The sequence below is a fragment of the Ciconia boyciana genome, chromosome 35 (assembly GCF_034638445.1).
Source record: "Ciconia boyciana chromosome 35, ASM3463844v1, whole genome shotgun sequence".
NCBI lineage: Eukaryota > Metazoa > Chordata > Aves > Ciconiiformes > Ciconiidae > Ciconia > Ciconia boyciana.
The window spans coordinates 732,801-755,491 of NC_132968.1; the positions used below are offsets into that span (position 1 = coordinate 732,801).

The 22,691-nt window shown below is 52.5% G+C and overlaps 1 non-coding gene across 1 annotated transcript; it reads left to right on the top strand.

The window, feature by feature from the left end:
• The first annotated feature begins 18,635 nt into the window (after positions 1–18,635).
• On the top strand, positions 18,636–18,707 carry TRNAA-CGC (transfer RNA alanine (anticodon CGC)). Its single transcript has one exon. It is a non-coding gene; the product is annotated as a tRNA-Ala (tRNA).
• Positions 18,708–22,691: the final 3,984 nt, after the last annotated feature.

A 22,691-nucleotide genomic window follows, 5' to 3' on the forward strand; every position in this document is an offset into this window, starting at 1 on the left:
CCATTCCACACAGGTCATGTGCACCAAACACACCAGTTGTTCTCCAGGTACCCAGCCCCCTGAGCTGGAAGACAGCGACGGGGAGCAGAATGAAGCCCCACAATCCAAGGGGAAATGGTTAGTGACCTGCTACACCACTTAGACACACACAGGTCTATGGGGCCAGATGGGATCCACCCAAGTGTACTGAGGGAGTTGGTGGAAGTGCTCACCAAGCTAGTTGCAATCTTTTATCAGCAATCCTGGCTAAACCATGCAGGTCCCAGTTGACTGGTGTTTACCAAATGTGATGCCAATTTAAAAAAGGGTGAGAATGGGGACCTGGGGAACTACATGCCTGTCAGTCTGACCTTGGTGCCAGGGAAGGTTATGGAGCAGATCATCTTGAGTGCCATCACGTGGCACATACAGGACAACCAGGTGATTAGGCCCAGTCAGCATGGGTTTATGAAAGGCAGGTCCTGCTTGACCAACCTGATCTCCTTCTATAACAAGATGGATCAGGGATGAGAGAAAGGCTGTGCATGTTGTCTACCTGGACTTTAGTGACGCCTTGGACACCATTTCCTACAGCACTGTCCTGGATAAACTGCCTGTTCATGGCTGGGACAGGCATAAGCTTCGCTGCATAGAAAACTGGCTGGATGGCCAGGCCCAAGGAGTGGTGGTGAATGGAGTTCAATCCAGTTGGTGGCCGGTCACCAGTGGTGTCCCCCAGGGCTCTGTGTTGGGGCCAGTTCTGTTTAATATCTTTATCAATGATCTGGATGAGGGGATTGAGTGCACCCTCGATTGAGTGCACCCTCAGTAAGTTTGGAGACGAAACCAAGTTGGGCGGGAGTGTTGATCTACTTGAGGGTAGGAAGGTTCTACAGAGGGATCTGGACAGGCTGGATTGATGGGCCAAGGCCAGCTGTATGAGTTTCAACAAGGCTAATGCTGGGTCCTGCACTTGGCTCACGCCACCCCCTGCAACACTCCAGGCATGGGGAAGAGTGGTTGGAAAGCTGCCCAGCAGAAAAGGACCTAGGGGTGTTGGTCGACAGCTGGCTGAATATGAGCCAGCAGTGTGCCCAGGTGGCCAAGAAGGCCAAGAGCATCCTACTTTTATTAGAAATAGTGACATCAGCAGGACGAGGGAATTGATTGTCCCCCTGTACTCAGCACTGGTGAGGCCGCACCTCGAATACTGTGTTCAGTTTTGGGCCCCTCACTACAAGAAAGACATTGAGGTGCTGGAGCGTGTCCAGAGAAGGGCAACGAAGCTGGTGAAGGGTCTAGAGCAGAAGTCTGATGAGGAGCGGCTGAGGGAACTGAGGTTGTTTAGCCTGGAGAAAAGGAGGCTGAGGGGAGACCTCATCGCTCTCTACAACTACCTGAAAGGAGGTTGTAGCGAGGTGGGGTCGGTCTCTTCTCCAAAGTAAGAAGTGATAGGACGAGAGGAAATGGCCTCAAGTTGCGCCAAGATAGGTTTAGATTGGATATTAGGAACAATTTCTTCACTGAAAGGGTTGTCAAGCATTGGAACAGGCTTCCCAGGGAAGTGTTTGATTCACCACCCCTGGAGGTATTGAAAAGCCTTGTAGATGTGGTGCTTAGGGACATGGTTTAGTTGTGATTTGGTAGTGTTAAGTTAACAGTTGGACTCGATGATCTTCAAGGTCTTTTCCCACCTAAATGATTCTATGATTCTATGACTAATTTTTAAGCATCTGTTCTACAGACTCACAGAGCTACTGCAACGGTCTCCTTCATTTTCCCTTTAAACCTTCTCTTGTCTTTGATGTGCACAGCAACCTCATCTCTCTATTACTTGTAATACTGAAATTAAGACACTCAGATAAGTTCCTGATGGTTGTAGTCATGTAAAAATCCTTTGAAAAAGTCTAAGGGAAAAGAGAATCCTTAACAAAGTTGTTGGGCAACAAAATGGAAAAACAGAGGGAAGGGAAGAAAGGGGCCGTCTGCGTGTAGCCAGGTTGCTAGTCCGTACGCTTCTCTGATGGAGCCCTGCACTTGCTCACTGCCTTGTGCTCTCATCAGAGCCTATTTCCAACTACCTTCTGTGTAGGTGCACTCCCTCTTCTTAGTGGGCATGTGTGATTGGTAGCGAACTTCAAGCTGGAATCACCAGTGAGTAGGATAGGAGGTCTGTGTTCCAGCAACTGGAGCAGGGCTGCAAACATCCTGGACTCCAATGTCTGGGTGCATGCAATGGGGAGCCCATGAGGATGTGGGTCCAGGTGCTGGATAGAATGAGTGCCTAAGGCAGAGCTGGGTCTTCTCCTAGAGAGACTGATGGGCTGGAGAAGGCTTACTAGCTTTCTCCTTCCCACTGGCAGCACAAGACTCACGAGGTCCTGCTGACCATAGGCCTCAGCGCTGCAAGAGCTGAGGAACTCGTGGAGGAACAGCATGGAGCAACTTGGCAAAAAGGGCTCTAACTCCTTGCCGGGCCTGGCTCTCCAGACTGTACCTGCGTAGATTGATCAGGATACACTTCTTCAGCTGCCACCAGCATTGGGTAGGCACCAGTGAGGAGCCTCAGCTCCCTTCAGTCAGGGGAGCAGTCTCTGGAAGCAAGTCATGTTGTAGAGGAAAAAGGCGGACAAGGTGTCTGGGAGTCACTATCAGAATCCAGGTGTGAAAGGAAAAATGCTTTTGTTTTTGACAGAAAGAACAGTTCATGTGGAGTCAAAGTGTGGGTCAGATCTTAACTAGAGCCAAAAGTGAGTGTGAATATCATCCAGGTTAGAAAATCCCTTCAGGTGCACTGGCTCAAAACAGATCACTCACAGAATCGCAGAATCACACCAGTAGGGTTTGGGAGGGATCTCTGGAGACTGTCTTGTCCCACCCGTCTGCTAAATCCCCCTTCAGTTAATGTGCCCAAAGGATGGTGGGATCTACTGAGTGATGGCTGCTCATGGGTCCCTCATTCCCCTAGTCTGGCCTCATGCAGAAGGGGAGCCACCCACAGCTGGGGCACATCTGGAGCAGGACTCCAGGTGCACTCATAGATGGACCTGCAGAGACTCCCACCAGGAACAGCTGCAACCTTACAGTTATAAAAGGACTCTGCTTGTGAATAAACCATCACTCTCAGTGATGTATACGGTTTCACTCTTCTGATACAGGTGGATGTATGTAGTATGGACAATTACTCACGCTCTCCACGTTCTTCACGTCCCCCGATGAGAGCCCTTTACAAACAATGTGCTGTGGTCAAAATGGGTCTCGAGATGTGGGAAGAGTGGCTAAACATCTCTGTGTGACAGCTCATCACAAAGTGATACGTTGGCTGGAAGTGCAAAGACATGAGTACATTGTTCCAGGGAGACTTGTGAGGAAATGGAGAGAGCAGTGGGTTCAATCAGCCCCTGCTCTACACCTGCTGTGTGCACTGGGAAATGAAGAAATGGGTTGAAATGAGAAGGGATTTGGGGCCCAGCTTAGACAAGTGCAGGGTCATCCAGTCCACTGAGAACTCGGGCGATCAGGAAGAGGCTGATGGGCAGAGGCTTGTGCTCTGCCGAAGAGTGCCAGAGGACGGGGCTGGGCTGCCCACACTGAGTGCAAAGGAGGTCCTACTTTCATGAGCCCTGTGGAGAAAGGTGGACTAAGAGCCTGCCTGTACTCAGGGAGAGGGAATGTCTTCTTCAATGTCATCAAGGAGGAGACTCCCAGTGCCTTGAAGAATGAGACTCCTCTCTCTTACCTTTAGAGGAACAATTCCATCATGAAAACAGAGGCACCTTGCCTTATTTTAGCTGCAGCTGAGATAGGTAGAGAGGCCTTCACAATGTTGACATTTTAACGCGGAAGCCTCAGGACATCTGCTTCCTGTTGGAGCGGAAGGAGACAGGCCTTGGACAACAATGTCTAACCTCTGCAAATCTCCCAGAGGGCTGCAATGCAGAAGCTTGATGTCAATTTGTCCCTCAGGGCTCCCCTTGCAAGTGCAAGTGCATCTCTGTTGAGCCTCTTGGTCTTTAGGAAATGACTGAAAATAGGTGGAACACAATAAAGAGAATAATAATGGCTTTATTTCTCTACCAAGTGGCACTTATGTCTCCATTAACCTCCTGCTGAGAACAAACACATGCCTGAAATTAAGTCCAGTGTAACTGTCTCAAAGTACCCTTCTTCTAATTTGCTACAAAATCTAGAATACTGGTCAGAAAAGTAGTTTTGAGTAACAATGCCCCTGTCTCTGGATCACCTGTGGTGAAATAAATGTCCAGGCCTTGACACAATGCTCTCAGACCCAATACTGCAGCTAATCTAGCAATTCAGTGGAATTAGCTTATTCAAACATAGGCTTTTGTATCTTTAGTGTCTGAAAAGATGAGCTCATTGCCTGGCCTCCTTTGATAGTGGGGAGGAATCAGCACTCCAGAGGGTGATATCATCCCCTCCTATAGTGGTCTTCAGGAGAACTGTACTTAGCATAGACTTGGCAGCTTAACTTGGCAGCTTAATTTTTCAATCTCTAGTTCCAGGTGCACTGAGCCACATGCTGGGCAACATGTGGTAATTTGCACAAGCGAAGGACTCTTGCTCAGCAGGGACCATCCTTTGAAGACATGAGGATTACAGCTGCACCTTAAGGTCTCTCCAAAACTAAACAGAAACACCTCCTCTTCTCTAATTCTTGTCAAATTGTTGCCATTTAGTAATTTTCCTGGCTTACTTTTCACTCGTGGCTTGCAAGACAAAGATGCTCTTTTGGAAAGAGAATCAAAACCAGGATTTGCTCATTCATGTAAATGAGAAGATGGGATTGTCATTCCATGTGAGACATTTGGTTTTGCCTTTGATCTGAGAGAGTTTTCTTGTGTTGTTTAAATAACTTCCCTCTCAAGCCATGGACACAGGGAAATACATAGGTTGTTACATCAAGCTGGCACACATGTTACTAAGCCAGAAAAATAAGATGGATGAGTGTAGTCTTAAATGCCAAAGTTAGTGGGATGAATCCTATCCCATCCAAGCTGGCAGAGTGCCACCAATGCTTCTTCACTGAAGAGATTTTGGAATCACAGGTGGACATTTAGCTTAGCTGTCTTAGGCATGTTATTGTGATACATCCTACCCAAAGTCATTTGTGCACTAATGGCTCTCACATTTTTAGGTAGATAGCTTCGGTTTGACGGACTCTCCACTCGTGCCGCTATGCAGCAAATATGGGAGGTCCTTGCGTTGCTCTAAGGGCATGTTCTCCAGACTGTTCACCTTCTTCACCTCATTCACACAAGGGAAATCTCCGGCTGCAGCTGTGGGCATAGCTCATTCAGGAATGCGCTCCTTAAAGTAAAGGCGCAGATCACTCCACGAGATGCTCCTTATAAGGCCTAGGAACAAGATCGTGCCAGCTGCTGCTTCCTCTACTCTATGCAGAAGCCAAACTGTATTTCATGCCATACATGCATACAGAACCTCCTTACTGTCAGCCTACAAAACAAAACAAAGCACACATTACAGCCCTCACTTGATTTCATGTCCTCTGAGTGGAAGAATCACAGAAATATAGGACTATGTCTCTGGGCTGCAGAGAATCATAGAATCATAGAATCATTCCGCTTGGAAAAGACCTTTAAGATCATCGAGTCCAACCGTAGACCTAGCACTACCAAGTCCACCACTAAACCATGTCTCTAAGCGCCACATCTACACATCTTTTCAATACCTCCAGGGGTGGTGACTCAACCACTTCCCTGGGCAGCCTGGGCAGCCAGTTCCAATGCTTGACAACCCTTTCAGTGAAGAAATTGTTCCTAATATCCAATCTAAACCACTCCTGGCGCAACTTGAGGCCATTTCCTCTTGTCCTATTGCTTGTTACTTGGGAGAAGAGATTGACACCCACCTCACTACAACCTCCTTTCAGGTAGCTGTAGAGAGCGAGAAGGTGTCCCTTGAGCCTCCTTTTCTCCAGGCTAAACAACTCCAGTTCCCTGAGCTGATCCTCATCAGACTTGTGCTCTAGAGCCTTCACCACCTTCGTTGCTCTTCTTTGGACACACTCCAGCACCTCAATGTCTTTCTTGTATTGAGGGAATCCTCATAGGCCAGATGAGACCCAGGAGACATAGTAGGTATGCACTATGAGCAGCATGGCCTGAGGACCAGAGTCTCCTCCCTGTACTGGATGTGGACAGTAAATATCACACTTCCTTATGTGGATAAGAATCCCTAAATAAGTATCCACCTCCCTAGCACTTGAGCTGCTCGAAGAATGAGTTTTATTATTTTTTAGTCATTGAATTGAAAATGCAGATAAATTAAGAAGCATCCAAGTTCACTTTGAGGACTTTATTAAATGAACAAAGAACTATTCTGATCCAGTTCAAACCAATTCTTTCTTTTGTACAGCCAGGAGGCTAGTACATGTTCTGTGGGTTGCCAGTGAACCAAAGACAAAACCCCTTTCAGTCAGCTCAGACAAATTTTACCTTGAAAGGACATCCTTCTTTGGATTTATGAGACTGACTCATTGCAAATGGCTTCTGTGGAGACATTTACAACTATCTGAGATGAACCCCTCCCAGATCACCTTTTCTGAGATACTCCTCTTGCTTCCTTCTGCTACCCATGGGAAGAGAAAAATTTCCCTTTTGTGATTCATCACGTCCTAAGGTGGGTGACTATATGCTCAGCACTTAACGGATCCCTCTCCAGTGACCACAGAAAAGGGCCTCACATCACATGCTGAATTTAGAGACCAGATGTGAGCTTACATCTTAATATAGAGTGAGTTCAGACCTGAGATTTTTAACTTAATTTAGACTATTGCTTTCAGATTCATCTGATAAGTGACCTGCTTTCTAATCTTTTTTCCATTGGCCAAGAGGACCATGTGTTCATCTGGAGGAAGAAAGATGGTCCCTGCAGAGAAACAAATGATTCAAGAGTGATTGCAGCTGTCCACATGAAGTGGGATGAGTTCTACTTCCTGAATAGCTTTGGGGGTATTGTGGGGGTATTTTCTTCCTGCTGAATCAGAAGTGAGGCTAGATGATGAGGCCAGGAACAGGTGTTGTAATAAAGATGTCTGTAGCTGGACAGAAGAGAACTCCTCTGTCAGGCAGCAGCAAGAGCGGCGCTGCTCCCTACAGGAAGGAGAGCTGGAAGCTGAGGGAGACACCATGGCTGGCAGCACAGGTGCCTCTCCAGCCAGGCCCCAGCCCCACAGTATCTGAGCAAGGCAAGCAGGACAGGCCTGGGGATGGTGGCCTGCAGTGAAGCCAGGAAGTCAATCCATTGATTAGGATGAGGTTCAGGTCCAGCGATGGCCAAGCAGGCCCATAGTGATAAGGCAGTGCCAAGATCAAGCCAGGAAGTCGGTCTGCAGTGGAGGTCCAGATCAAAGGGCTCTGTGGCCAGATGAGAGCATGGGCATGGGCATGGGCATGGGCATGGGAGAGTCAGAGGCTGATCTGGAGACCAGCACTCCTACAGCACAGGGTAGGGTAGGGACTTAAGGCCTAGAGCTCCTAGGCCATGACTGTGGATGAAGGCATCAGCTGAGGCTGATCAGGGTCACTGACGTTAATTAATTCCCTCAGGCCTCTGACAACCCCCAAACTTCAAGAGCTGTTGAACTGAGTCCATGAAGCCAAGCAGAGAAGTAGGCCTGAGGGAAGATAAAAGAGAAGGGTTTCCTGATGTTTGTTTTGCTGAAGACTTGGAAGAAGACAAGCCACTTTTGACCCCCTGAGTAGCCAGTGTCAGCTCAGTCTGCAGGCCTGGAGAAAGAGTCTCTCTGAGCATTCTGGTCCTCAGAAGTCCTTGTCTCCAACCTGGGACATTATGGCCTGGATGGTATACAAGACTGGATGAAAACCTGGCTGGATTAGTGGTCCCAAAGGGTAATGGGGAATAGTCCACACTCTACCCGAAGGCCAGCTACAAACAGAACTCTCTGGGAGTCTGCCCTGAGACCTCTCCTGGTTACTAGCTTTACCTATGACCGGAGAAGGATTCAGGATGGACCTCGTCAAGTTTTTGGATGACACAAAACCGGAGGGATGTAGTCAATGTGTTCAACAGGCAGACTGCCATTTCCAGGGAGCTAGACAGCAATGCCAATCCCTTTGGCACTGGAGGACTAGACCAAAAAGAAATGTCCCCATCCATCCTGACAGAAGGAAACATGGCACAGACTAACGCTCTAGAATGGTGACAGATAGAGCAGATGGACTGACTGGGTAGCAACTCTGCTGACAAGGATCTGCAGACCTTGGTGAACAGTAGGTCAGCCTGGATTCAGCAGTGAGTCCTGACAGCACGGAAGGCTAACAGCACTTGGTGTTGTATCAACAGGAGAGTAGGCAATAGACAGGCTCATTAGACCAGTACTCATCCGATCACATCTGGAATACTGCACCCAGCACCCCACCACCCTGTACAAGACAGACACATAGAAGCTTTCATGAACTCAGCAGAGACCACTAGATGGTCAGGGGCATAGTGCACCTGAGCTGTGAGGACAAGCTGAGGCAAGTGGCTCTTGTTTAGCTTGATGAAGAGGCAGCTTGAAGAGAATGTACCAGCAGCCTTCCAGAACCTAAGAGGAGGTTACTGAAAAGGCAGAGCTGCTGGGCTCTTTACAGAGGTGCACGTCAGAAAGACAAAAGACATGGTCATAACCTGAAAGAGGGGAGATGCTGACCTGGAACAGGAAGAACATTGACCGTGAGGACAGACAGACCTTGGACCAGGTTGCCCAGGCAGGCTATGGAATGTCCATGCTTTGAGGTTTTCAAGAACCCACTGGACACAGCACTCACCACCAAGTCTGACTTCACTGGATACCATGCTCTAGGCAGTTGCTTACCCCAGATGACGTCCCAGGGTCCCTCTCTCCCTTTGCATTCAGTGGAGAGACCAGGGAGTCTACGTGTCATGAGGTGCAAGTCAACAGAGCTGAGAGGTATCATGGCCTCTTGCTCCCCTTGCCCTAAAGCCAGAGCAAAGGAGAACCCTGTGCAGCATTCCTTTAAGAGGGTGGAATCCTAACTGGCAGTCTAGATCAGTAGCTGAGCTCCCTTTAGCCCCCAGCAAGTTAGGCACCTTTGCCCCTGGGAGAGGTTTGGCTTTCCTCTCTCCTCAACGGGCAGAGCCTGGCACCCCTGAGGGTGATTCATCCTGTCCCACATTGCCAGTCTCCTCAGCTTGGAGGAAATGCCTCCTTTCTCCCCACTGGCCATTCCTGGAGTCTGGAAGGAGAAGCTGTGACACAAATCTCATTGGAGTTCTGCTCCATGAGTGTGAAGAGCTCATGGCTCATTCCTCTGGCTCATTTCCCCTCTTCCTAAGAGCACAGAGGTCCACAGGAGGGTAGCTCAGGGCTTCCATCCCCACAGGGCTTCAGTTGCGCAATGCTCACTTTCTGCGACACAAAGAGAACTCTGAGCTGCAGCAGGAACCTTCAGGAGACTCTTCTCTAAACCCAGCAGGCACTGCAGAGCTGGTGACATTCAGGTGCTGCTGAAGACTCACAGAAGGAGATGCTGACAGTGTGTGAGGGCAGAGCAATGGCTGAGTCACGGGTCAGGGGCTGCAGCAGACTTGGAAAGGGGAGGATGGAATGGGGAAGAGGCAGAGGATGGCACCCAGCCCTTGCCTTTCATCCTCCATTTCCCTCCAAGGAAAGGTTATCACATCATGCTGGGGATTACAGGTAGGTGCTGGATTTGCTGAGGCAGGTGGGCTTAACGTGCCAGTGGCTCTTTGCACAGTGGCAACTATGAAGCGAGACCATGTGGCTTGGTACAGTCCTGTCCTGCATGTCTTCTCATTCCAGCTCACTCTTTCCTCTAGAGACCCTCCCTGTGTCCTTGACACTGCTGAACAGAGATACCGGCAGCGTGGTTGTCACTACAGTCAGAGCTGTGGGGCATAAGCTAGTGGGCACTCACACACCTCAGTGGACGTGAAGAGGTTGGGGCAGAGTGTATGGGGCCAGTGTGCCAATACATGTCCCTTATTTTCTCAGCTCTCTGAATCTCTCTCTGTCTCTTTCTCCATCTTCTTGTATCGTAGGGATCAATCTCAATCCCCCAGCTATCTCACAGTTGTCTCTCAGCCATCAACGTGGCATGTGATTTGCAGAGAGCAGTGAATCTGAGGCACCCTGCCCATGGAAGCACCTTCAGGAACAAGGCATCCCAGTGTAGGTTGGGTGGATCACTCAGTAAATGGGCTCCTCCATCCCAGGAACTCTCTGGGCTGCCTAGGTGCCTGCCTTGGCCATCTCCATGTCGCTATAAAAGGTATCCAGTTTGAGACAGGGAATCATCGGGACAGTGTTTTGTCTGAGCCGACCGTTATTAATACCCAAAGAGGAGGCGTGGGCAAAGTGCTCTCTCTTTCAGCCACAGATGTTCCTTGGGCAGGCAAGCAGGCATGTATCAGGCATTTACTGGAAACCTGTGCTTGATCATGATCCTGCCCTGCCTCAGCCCCCACTCCCCCTCGGGACACAACTCTGTCTTCATTGCAGTGCTGAATAGGGAGCCCTGAGAACTCAGATGGGAATACTGAGGTCCAGGTGCTGTGCTGCTGCAGGGAGGCAGCCCAAATGCATTCAGAAACTGAAGGAGAGGAGGAAAAGATGTTCAGCCAGCGGTCATCACCCCTGTCCTTTTCGCCTCCTCCTCATGCAACATCGCCTTTCCTCATCTGGCTTAGACAGCTCAGGTAGCTCTTCTCTGGAATTCACTTTTCCCTGCCCTTCTCTCCCAAGTTCACATCAGCTTGTAAGTCTCCTGTCTAACAGACCCTTTGCAGTGCCTTCAACTACCAAGCTAGTAACTCCTGGCCACTCTTGCTCAGTGGAAAGAGATGCACTGTCCAGGGACAGAACAGGCTCATCAGAAAGCAAATGCTTCAGGGAGTTGAGACCACTAATCCTGTTTCATGTCCATTCTTCCTCAGTGTGAAGAAAGAGTCTATGGCACGATGCGTTCCCCTAAAGGCTTTTTTGCATGATGGGGCTTTCCTGTCTGGCCCATCTTTCTGGTGCTTGAAAGCAGGACTTGGCTAACACCTATGCCAGGTACTACTGGGAAGAACTTCATTCATCATAATCTAATGTGAGCAAATGAACCTTCTCTTTCATTCCACAGAAATAGGCACCTCATTGTGGCAACTCATCTTTCTAATCAGAGGAGGTTCTTGTAAGAAGAGTACTTTGGCCCTCTCAAAGAACCTGTTCCTGCCCTTTCACGAGGAATGCAGCCCCTAAACCAAGTGTGAATTCAGGCAGATGAGGGAAAACCTCCATGTTGTCTCTGGCAGTCACTGCTTCCCAGTTCCTTTTTGCAACAAACACAGAAGCGCATGCCCTGCCTCAGGTTGCCAACTTACATTGGCAACTTACATTGGCTTACACTGCAACTACTGAGTGAACAGGCATTGCCCAGAGTGGCTATCACAGATGCAAACTGCTATGTTGCAGCTATTGAGATTTAGGCAGATTCATGTTGGCGGGTTGTTTGTAGGCTGTTTTGTGTTGCTTTTTCTCCTTTTTTAGATACTGATCGTCTTAGGGAAATCACCCAAGCACCTGAAGGATTGTTGAAGGTTTACTGCTAGAAGCCCCAGCCAATTTGCATCTCAACAAATGAGATGCCAGAGGCCAAGGGGAGGATGGTTTGGGCACTGTCCTGGGATGTGGGAAACGGAAACGTGCTCCCCTCTCCCTGACACCTTGCCCCCAGTGAGGGCTGTGAGGAACTCTGCCAACTAGAGATCCTCTGAAGTCACAGGGGTGTCAGGTAATTTACATCTAACTGCAGCCAATGTGGTCCTGACAGCTCAGCATTTGAGTTTCCATTTGAGTCCAAGTCATTCCAATTCACACTTCCTCCAGCTTCACTCTGACACTGGCTGTTGTGTAACACAAGTGTCCTGGCTCTCCAGGCAGCATGGGCAAAAGCTTCATGCCTGAACTGGAACTTTTCCCTTGGCTGGAAATGTCAATGCAGCAGGCTTGAGCCAAGAGGCCCAAGGAACAAAACTTCCCATAGGGCCAACTACTGAAAGCATCCCACAGGCTGTGGGACTTGACTGACAGAGAATTTGTGAGTCTAGACAATACAGCTTCCCCTAGTTTCCCCTCTCTCTTGGCTCACGGCATTTATGTATTGAATCTGCTTTGCCACTTGGAAACTGTGTCTTTGAAAAACTAGCTCAGAATATATTTTAATTTCTTTCTTAGCCCAAAGGAATATGCAGCAATGAAGTGTGTTTCCATATGTGGAGCAGCTTTGCACATTGTCTGTTCAAAGAGGAGAAATATGTCAGCGTGCAATTGGAAAGGGGTGAAGCTGTGGGGGATTAATGTGTTGCTTCAGACGATATTTGGTATGCATACAATACAAAAAGGTTGTGAAGGTGAATGAGCATGAAAGAAAGAGGAAAACTGCCCATCTAATGGAGCTCTGCAGAAGGAGGATGGAGCCGTACATAGCATGAGGTGATACAAGTGGGATCAGCATGAAGAGAAGGCTTTTGTAGGGAAGGCGTTGCAAGGAGTGCCTTGATTTCACCCAGCTAAAAAACAGAGATTGGGCGGTGTGCTGAAGTGCTGGGCAGAAGTGCTAAAAGGCTACAAGACCTTCGCTGAGAAAAGGTTGGAGGGATTTGGGTTGCAGAGATTTGAGGTAGTCCTTTCAAGGTGTAAGCAGGCTGAGCTTTGGAGACAAGGAAAAAGAAAGAAGCTCTCAAGGATATTTTGGCATTAGTTGTACCCTCTCTTCTCCTTGTTATCAGGTGAAGATTACAATATTGTCCTTAAGTCATCTATGCTCCATATCTATTTACCCTCCTTTTTTGAGGAGGGGGAGGTGGAAGAGAGGAGTAGTTTCTTTTTGAAGCAAAGGTGGCCAACAGACAGATCCTGGGTTAGTGAGAAGGCACGTGGAGGAGGAGGAGGTGAGGTAGGAGGCAAGAGGAGGCAAGAGCAGAAATCTGGAGGAGGTGTCGGAGGAGGCAAGAGCAGAAATCTGGAGGAGGTGTAGGAGGAGGCATCAGGAGACAATAAGAGGCAAGAGGAGGCAAGAAGAGGAGGAAGCAACAGGATGCAACAGTAGGAGCAAAAAGAGGAGGCAAGAGGAAAAAGAAGGGAGCACAGGAGGCAACAGGAGGCAAGAAAAGGAGCAGGAGGAGGAGGAGAATGCAACAAGAGGCAAAAGGAGGCTGCAGGAAGAGGAGGAGGCAACAGGAGTCGCCTCTTGTTTCCTTGTCCTCCTTTTGCCTCCTGTTGCCTCCTACTCTTGCCTCATATTGTCTCCTCCTTATGGTACCTTCTGTTGCTTCCTCCTGCTCCTCCTCCTCCTCAACCCCCTGTTGCCTCCTCTTCCTCCTTCTGTTGCCTTCCCTTGCTTCCTCTTCCCTTCTTTTCTGCATCCTGTTCCTGTTGCCTATTGTTGCCCCTTGTTGCATCCTAGGCCTCTTTCTCCTTTTGGCTCCTCATGCCTCCTGTTGCCTCCTCCTCCTCTCCTCCTCTTCCTCCTCCTTCTCTTCCTCCTCCACCTCCTTCTCCTCCTCCTCCACCTCCTCCTCCTCCTCCTCCTTCTCTTCTCCTCCTCTTCCTTTTCCCCTTCCTCCTCTTAAGCTTCCTTCTCTTACTGTTGCCTCCTCTTGCCTCTTTTTGCCTCCTCCTCCTTCTCTTCCTCCTCTTCTGGCCTCCTGTTGCCCCACCATCCTGTTGCCTCCTGCTGCCTCCTCCTTCTCCTCCTCTTCTTGCCTTTTCCTCCTCATCATCCTTTTCCTCTTGCTTCCTCTTGCCTCCTCTTTCCTCCCCTTCTTCCTCCTCCTCCTCCCTGCTCTGCCTCCTTTTACCTCCCTCTCTTTCTCCTGCTTTTGCATCCTGTTGCCTCCAGCAGCCTCCTTTTCCTCCTCTTGCTCTTACCTCCTGTTGCTCATTGTTGCCTCCTCCTCTCCTCCTCCTCCTTCTCCTCCACATTCTCCTCCTCATCCTGTTGTCTCCTCTTGCCACCTGCTTTGACCTTTCCTAATTCTCCTCCTCCGCCTCCTCTTTTTCCTCCTCTGCCTATTACCTTCTTTGTCTTCCTCCTCCTTTTGCCTCCTGTTGCTTCCTCCTTCTTTTCCTCCTCTTCTTGCTTCCTTCTGTTGCCTCTACTTGCCTGCTTATTTTCTTGCCTCCTCCTCCTGTGTCCTCCTGCTACCACCTGTTGCCTCCTCCTTCCCTTCCTTCTCCTCTTCCTATTGCCTCCTCCCGCTCCTTTTGCCTTCTGTTGCCTCCTCTTCCTCCTCTTGCCTCCTGTTTCCTTTTCTTGCCTTCTCTTCTCCTGCTCCTGGTGCCTCCTCTTGCCTCTTCCTCCTCCTCCTCCCCTTGTCTTCTCCTGTTCTCTCCATCTCCTTCTCCTCCTGCTTTTCCCTCCTCCTTTGTCCTCTTGCCACCTCCTCTTCCTCCTGTTGCCCTCTGGTTCCTTTTCCTCCTCCTATTGCATCTGGGTACCTTCTCTTTTTCCTCCTCCTCCTCTTGCCTCAACTGGCCGCCTCTTGCCTCCTTTTGCTTCCACCTCCTCCTCTTAACTCCATTTGCCTCCTGTTGCGTCTTCCTCCTGCTCCTCTTTCCTCCTCTTGCGTCCTTTACATCTTGTTATGTCCATCTCCTTTTCCCTCCTCTTGCCTCCTTTTGCCCGTTCTTGCCTCTTACTGCCTCATTCTCCATTTGCGTCCCATTGCCTCCTCTTCCTGTTGACTCCTCCTCCTCCTTTGCTTCTGGCCTCCTCTTGCCTCCTCCTCCTCCTGGTGCCTCCTCTTGCCTCCTTCTCTTTTTAATCCTGTTGCTTCTGTTGCGTCCTTGTCCTCCTCTTGCCTCCTCCTTCTCCTTCTCCTGCTGCCTCCTGTTGCCTCTTCCTTCTTTTGGAAGAGGCTGAGGTACTGAAGGCCTTCTTCACCTCCTCTTTTACTAGCAAGACCAGCCTTCAGGAATACCAGGTGCCAGAGATGCCAAGTCTGGAGCCAGGCAGACATAGCAGCCCTGCTGGAAGAGGATCAGGTCAGGGAATTCTTACGCAAACTGGACATACAGAAGTCCATGGGCCCTGATGGGATGCACCCATGAGTGCTGAGGGAGCTGGCAGATGTCATTGCGAGGACACTCCCAAGAATCTTTTACCGAGCATTGAGATGGGGGAAGTGCCCGAAGACTGGAAGAAATCAAATGTCACTGCTATTTTCAAGAAGGGCAAGAAGGAGGACCTGGGGAACTAGAGGCCAGTCAGCGCCTCCTCGATCCCTGGGAAGGTGATAGAGCAGCTAATCCTGGGAAATATTTCCAGGTAGATTGTACTGGTTTTGGCTGGGACGGAGTTAATTTTCTGCATAGCAGCCCGTATGGTGCACTGTTTGGGATTTGTGACCAACGCAGTGTTGATGACACACCAGTGTTGTAGCTATTTGCGGAAGAGTGCTTTCACAGCATCAAGGCCTTCTCTGTTGCTCTCTCTTCCTCCCCAGCAACTAGGCTGGATCTCTCGAAGAGGGAGGACCAGGGGACGTCTTTTAGCAAAGCAAAGATTTACAGTGTGCATTGGTGTCCATGTCCAGGTTTTGGTAGCGAGGAGGCTGCATGTGTGGCCTCTGTGAGAGAAGACCAAAGGCTGCCTCCATGCCAGACAGGGCTGGGTCCAGCCAGCTCCAAAATGGACCCACCGCTGGCCAAAACTGAGCCCAGCAACAAAGCTGGTGGAACTTGTGTGAAAATGCATTTAAGAAGGGGCACAACTGCTAGACTGGGATAGGAGTCAGGGGAAAAAAAAATGTAAGAAACAGCCCTGCAAACACCATGGTCGGTGAAGAAGGAGGAGGAGGAGGTGCTCCAGGCACCAGAGCAGATATTCCCCTGCAGCCCAAGGAGAATACCACAGCACAGCAGGTATTTTCCTGCAGCCTATGGAGAAGACCGTCGTGGTCAATGTAAGCCCTGCAGTCCATGGAGGACACAATGCTGGAGAAGTTGGGTAATTCCTGAAAGAACTGTGCCCTGTGGAGAGCCCAGAGTGGAGCAGGTTCATCTTGAAGGACTGTAGCCTGTAGGAGGGACCCCATGGGAAAAGTGTGAGAAGGAAGGAGCAGCAGGAGGGAAGTGTTCTGGACTGACCACAACCCCCATTCCCCATGGCCTAGCGCTGCTCAGAGGGGAGGAGGTAGAAGAGTTGGGAATAAAGGAGTGAAGTTGAGCTGGGGAAAAAAGGGTGGGGAGGAGGCCTTCCATGGGGAAGGAGATAAGGTCTTCCAACAGCCCCATACTTCTTCCACCCTCAGCCTTTGCCGTTACACGTGTCTGGCCGGTGCACCTGCTTTACCACTGTCACGTTTCTACTAAAGTCCCACACACATTTTGGCACGCCCAGTGTAAGCTGGCCTCCACCCAAATCTGGAGCGCACCTGCCCATGGAGGCAGGGAGAGGACGGGTCCCTCTGCCCAGGGCTGAGAATGGCTCTTCCCTGGGAACCTCCCCGAGCAATGCTCCTCATGTGTGTCAGCCTGTGGCCTGGCAGGGGTGGAATTGGGACAAGGGCTGAAGCAGCTCAGCTGGCAGAACATGACAATGAAGATCTAAAGGTCCCTGGTTCAGCCCTGGGCTTCTGCAGTAGTATCCTCCCTTAGTCTTTTGCAGAGCCTGTCTGCCTTCTTCCAGCCTACCCTGGCCCTCCTTGCTCCTTCACCTCTTGCCAGGGCACTGCCCCTGCACTGTAGCTGCAGATCTGCGGGTTGGAAGGAGCCTTCCTCTTGCTCCACAAGTCCCCAGCCTTTCCCTCAACAGGACTCTCCATTCAGTGCTTCTTTGAGGTGGTCTCCATCTGTCTGTCCTTCCCTGCTCCACAGCAATTGGGACCTTTCTTTTGTGGGGTGTCTGCAAAGACCTTGTCTCTCTCCTCTTTGTCATTCTTCATGGTGCACAGACTGCTCCCAACCTCACACACATCCTTCACCTGGACCTCAGTTTGCAGACCAGAGCATACTGCCCGTGGAGGAGGCCACTGTCCCCCCAGTCCCAGGGAGAGGCACTCCCTGGAGCTGAGGCCTGAATGACAGCATCCTCCCTCCAGAGGTCTGTCACAGTGAGACCTCTGATGTGCCAAGGTCAGCTGACAAAGCCATGCCCAAATAGACTCACCCACCAGACTGCACTGTCTAGACCAGCTGCAGCCCCTCACAGCCATCAGTCCCTGCACAGAGGAAGAAAGACCTGCTCATGAGCTCCAACAAGCTGCTGGGCTCCCCTCTTGAAACTTCTTGCTGCTACAGAACCCTGCTCGTCCCTCAGGAACACAGTGACAGCTGTGACCCGGGACGTCTCCCTCAGTCTCCAGTCTCAGCCTCTCCCCAGTCAGGCTATGGAATGGCACATACTGGACTACAGTCGCACAGCAACGTGCATGTTCTAACCCTGTGCAGTTCTGCTGCCTCATCACTGGCTCCTCAGGGATGCACCTCCAGAGAAGTCTGGCTTTTGTTGTGACTGAGCGCAAGTGAGAGGTGGTGAGAGGGAGAGACTGCCTGTCCAAGCACAGTTGCTGTCTTGTCAGCTCTGAGCATGACCTTGAACATGCTTGGCTGCAGGGGTAGTGCCTGCAGGATTATCACTGCTCCAGAAGAGTCCTTCTAGGCCTTTCTTGAGCAAGAATGGGAGAGTGGTTGCTGAGGATGGGTTTTGGGGTGAAGTGTGCAAAGCAGAAGACGTGAGCAGTCCATCCCCTTAACTCCACTCAAACACTCCAGAAGTTCACAGGGACTGTGGTCTGCTTTTGAAACCTCCAAACCCTCTCTGCCAGGCAGAGGCTCAGCAGGGAAAAATCTATGGCATTGGGCAACACAATTGTCCCAGCTGTGCCACCATGAGGACACCATCCCTGCATGTGGTCAAACCATCAGCCTTTGAGTTAGCAGCTGAACACACTCACCCACCCTGCCACAGAGACCCCAGCCAGGGCTGTCCCAGGGCACTGCTTTGCTGCCAGGACAGTCATCAGTGCTGAAGGAATGGGAAGGTCCCTGAGCCCAACCCACATGCCCAGCCCCATGGAGATGGAAGCCTGCTCTTCAAGTCACTCCAGGGATGCTGGGGAACAGAGGGCTGCAGGGGGAGGCCTGTGCCTGGAGAAGGGGGTATAAGATTTCTGCCACCACGTCCCCTCCACGGCATGCCCTGGGATGCCATCGGAGCCTGCGGGCACCTCACCCCAGGCAGGGCATTTCCCTCACCCTGTTGCACTGCTCCTGCTGTGGAGTTGGGGACACATGTGGCACAGAGGGGTGTTGCCCTGGGTGGCAGAGGAGGCTCAGGGGAAGGGGGTTTCTCCTCTCCATCGACCCATCCCGGAGTGGGCCAGAGTGTGGGAGCAGCACCTGCAGCAAGAGCCTCCTTCTGCCCCATTGCCCTGCAGAGGCGTTGAAGGGGCAGCACTCTGCAGTGCAGCCCTGTGCCAGGATCAGGCCCCAGCACAGAGGCAGTCCCAGCTTCCCCATCTCAGAAGGGTTCAAGTGCTCTTTTCTGCAGAGGGTCCCTGGGCACGCAGTGGACAACAGGACCGTGCTTGTCATAGACACATCACGGGAGGAGAGTGTCTCTCCTGCTGGCAGGTGTCAAGGGGATGTAGCTCAGTGGCAGAGCGCCTGCTTCGCATGTGGGAGGTCCTGGGTTCAATGCCCAGCATCTCCAGGGGTCCTTTTGCCCTGACTCTGCTTTTGCCTTCCAGCCTGCAGAGAGGAGCCTTTCAGGGAAAGTCCAGAGGGATGTAGAGACCCACCAGTGGGAGCAGGGAGGGTAATTTGGGCTCCACATCCTGCCCAAGGCTCAAACCCTTCTCACTGCCTGGCTCTTGTGTAAGAGGTTTTTCTGCCCATGGCTCCTGGGGCTTGTGAAAGCCCTGGCCAAGGGAGAGGGACTGGGGCTCCACTCCTGTCAGCACCTGTTTTAAGGGAGGGACACAAAATCTCCTCTGCCATAGAAACGTGCCCACATGAGCATCCTCCTGGATGGGTCCTTCTCCAGGCCATGGCTTTTGGCTGCAGCACACGTCGTGTGGGGCTTCTATCTCCATTCCCTGGCCCTCCAAAAGCACTGAGGGAAAGGTGCCCTCATCCCCTCTGCTCCTATCCCTCCTGTACCTCACACTGCCCTGACACAAACCCAAATTGAGAGCCCTGGGGAGACAGCAGGAGGGCAGGGCTGGGGGCTGGAGGGGAGCACAAGCAGGGGGGTCCCAGGGCTGCCGTGGGGCCTTACAGCCCCTGCTCAGGAAGAAGGCAGCCCTGTGTCTGTGACAAGACTGCTCAGGGTCTGCGAAGGCCCAAGGCAGTGGGAAGAGCCCATGCAGACTGGGGTCCTGGCAGAGCATGAGGACAGGCAATCTCAGCGCGTGTGTCCCAGAAAGTGGCTCTGCACCCTGTGCTGGGGCAGTGGGGAGCAGAGCTGCATCCTAACCATTGTGGGAGATAATCCGTGGGCCATGATACCCCCTGGCGATGGCTGGGGTGTTCAGGGCACTGTGGCCACCTTAGGGCTCACTTCTGTGGGGCCACAGCCCAGGACTGACCCTGACATAGCAGCTCTGGCAGGGCCTCTGCACTGGGGGACCAGCGTGGCCCAGGCTGGGCCTGTGGGAAAGAGCAGCTGGAAACCTGAATGTGAGGAAATGGATGTTCCCACTGGGGTGCACCACGACCCCTACCAGAGAGCCATTTTGGCTAGAAACTGCCCATGGCCAGCAGCATGGAAATGTCTCTGGCAGCAGGATTATTCCCCAGGGACCATGGGCTCTCGCAGCCCCACAGCCTGACCCCAAGCCTGCTGTCCCTGTGATGTGCCCCTTGCCTACCACTGTGTCATCGTTCTCTGCTCCCCCTGATCAGCCTCAGGGAGGTGACCCAACACCGGGGCAGGCAAGCCCCAGCTCTGGCTCAAAGCCCTCAGAGTCTTTTAATAAGAACAAATATGGTCGCACAGTGTAAAAGCGGGAATAAAAATAGAGGAAACTGCAGTCGGTTTCTGCTGCCAGTGGTAAAGGGAGATGTTTCCCTGGTGTTCACAGCTCTCCCAGCTGCACAGAGCTCTCCTCCCTCCTGGCTGCACCCAGCTGCACAGCAGGGATGGGCTCTCCTGGCCGGGGGCTCAGGGACTGTTGTGCACCAAGCTGCGGTGTCACAGCCTTTGTGTCCTCATGGGGATGTGCCACAGACACCTCTTCAGCATCATCATAGCCCATGCTCCCCAGGGGCAGGGACGAGGTGTCTCCTTCAGCTCCAGGGACCCCAGCACTTCTCCGGGAGCGCAGGCTGCCCCCTGCAAGCAGCAAGGCAGGACATTGCAGCTCACCCCATGGGGTCTGTACATCACCTTCCTCCCTGCTCCTCACCACATTCGGCTCCTTCTCCCACCCACAGTCCCTATAAGGAAAGCTCCCACAGCAGTTTCCCCCTTCCCAGGTGGTTTGGGTGTCAGGATGGTAGTGATGGGGTGGCACCAGGGATGGCACCCCAGGAACCAGCAGCGCTATCTTTCCCTCTCACCTCCTAGTGCATCCCTGGGCCCTGCTCCCTCCTCTGGCACCCTGGGCATTTCCCAAGCTCCCTGGTCACGTTCAGCACCCTCCTCAAAGTCAGGAACCTCCTTGGCATCATCATAGCCATCTGCTGGGTCGCCTCCAGGCACAACAAGAACATCTGAAAGGAGAGGGGAGCTGGTGACAGTGAGAAGTTATGTCCTGCAGAGCAGAGGATGGGACGATGCACATGGAAACACAGGGCTGAGACACTGGTGTTGGCAGCACCACAGGAGACCCCCATGTCCTCCCCATCTCTGATGGTGACACTCCGTGACACCTCTGTCCATCACATGTCTACAGGGAGATCAACCCCTTCCTGCCTCCGTTACCTGGTACAGATCCCAGACCATCCTCCTCCTCGGTGTCCCCAGGGTAGGGCTGCAGCTGGGTCAGGGACTCCTCTGCATAGGAGCCTGGAGAGATGCACAGCAGGTGTTATGGAGCGAGCCCCACTGACCTGTCTCATGGTCAGCGCTGCTGGGGAAGGGGGACCCACAGAGCTAGGGCTGCATGAGGAGGAGGGCTGGGAATTTACCGGGCTCCCCCAGGACAAACACTGTCTCAAAGGTGCTCCCTGAGCTGCCCTAGGACAGCCCCTTCCCTCACTCCTCAGGTGTCACATGGGGTGCAGGGGCAGGAAGAGAGGGGCTGTGCAGCTGGGACGGGAAAAGCTCCTCTCCTGGACCCACGCCCTGGATGCTCTCCCCACAGACGACATGGCCCCAGCGCTGCAGGGACCACAGTGTGGGGGGCTCCAGTGGATCATCTCTGGGTTGGGCCAAGGGAAAGGGTCCTGCAGATGTGCCTCCAGGGAGGACCCACACCCACCTGAGCGACCAAACCTTGCCTGCTTCTCCCACACTGGGCTGTAACCGATCTCCTCGTACACGGCCTCGGGAAAGAGCTCCTGAGCTCTCCTGGAGCCTGGGGACAGAGGCAGGGCTGGCCCAGGAAGAGGCAGACGGGTGTTGGGATCCCACTGTGCTCCCCCAGACCTGTTGCTTGGGCCAGCCCAGGACTGCTCTGACAGCACAGCCCCACTGCACTCTCCAGACACGACTGCCACATCCGCAGTGAGGGCAACGTTGCTCTGGAGATCATCTAGGGCTGCATCACCCTCGCATCATCCTTTCAGAGACAGCGCTCATGGTCCTCTGGCCCCTGGGTCATGCCCCCCTTGTCTGACCCTGGAGCAGCTCCCATGTTTCCTCTCCACCTGGAGCTGCTCCCTATCTGCCCCATGGGTCTACAGCAGGCCCCCTGCCCTGCCATGGGGTGGGCAGGGCTGGGCAGAGAGACAGCCTGGGGACCTGACACCACAGAGATGGACCCTACTGCCCCACACACCTCCTGTCATCTGTCTTACCCCAGAGCCCCTTCCAGCACTACCCAGAGCACTGACAGCCTTGGCCATCCCCAGTCTACCATTTCTCTCCTTGCCCCAGTGCTAGCCCCCCATGCCTCTGAGCTCTCTCTAACCCTTGCTGCTGGTGCCCCACGGCCAGGCAGTCAATGGGGTGGTGCATGCGACAGGTGGCAGCACACAGTCTCATCCCCTCCAGCTCTGCCTGTGCCCCTCACGGACACCCCACAGCACCCCACAGCCCTTCCAGGAGGCATCTCCCCCTGGGACTGCTGTGGAAGGACCCACCTCTGCGTCCTGACCTGGCCCTTAGCACTTGCCCAGCCAAGAGGGCCAGGAGCAGGCAGAGGAGGGCCCCCAGGATGATGCAGATGATGATGGGCATGGAGACTCTCCCGCTGCTGGTCAAACGGCTCCGCGTGGGACCTGTATGGGCAAGAACATGGCAGGGGCAGCACCAGGCCTGGGAGAGGAGGGGGCAGCACCAGCCCTGACTCCCATCACACAAGGCAGCAGGGGGTGGAGGGCCCCAGGGGGGACTCATGGGCAAGCTTCCACCCTGCTGAGTACATTGCAACCCTCCCCGACACCACCACCACCTCCCCAGTGCCTCCTCCTAGGAGTTTCCCACCCCAGCAAGCAGCCCCTTCCATCCAGCTGTGGGTCACAGCCTGGCCCCAGGGATACACAGCCTCAGGCAGGAGGACAAGTTACCTGCTCGGGTTGGGGATGCTGC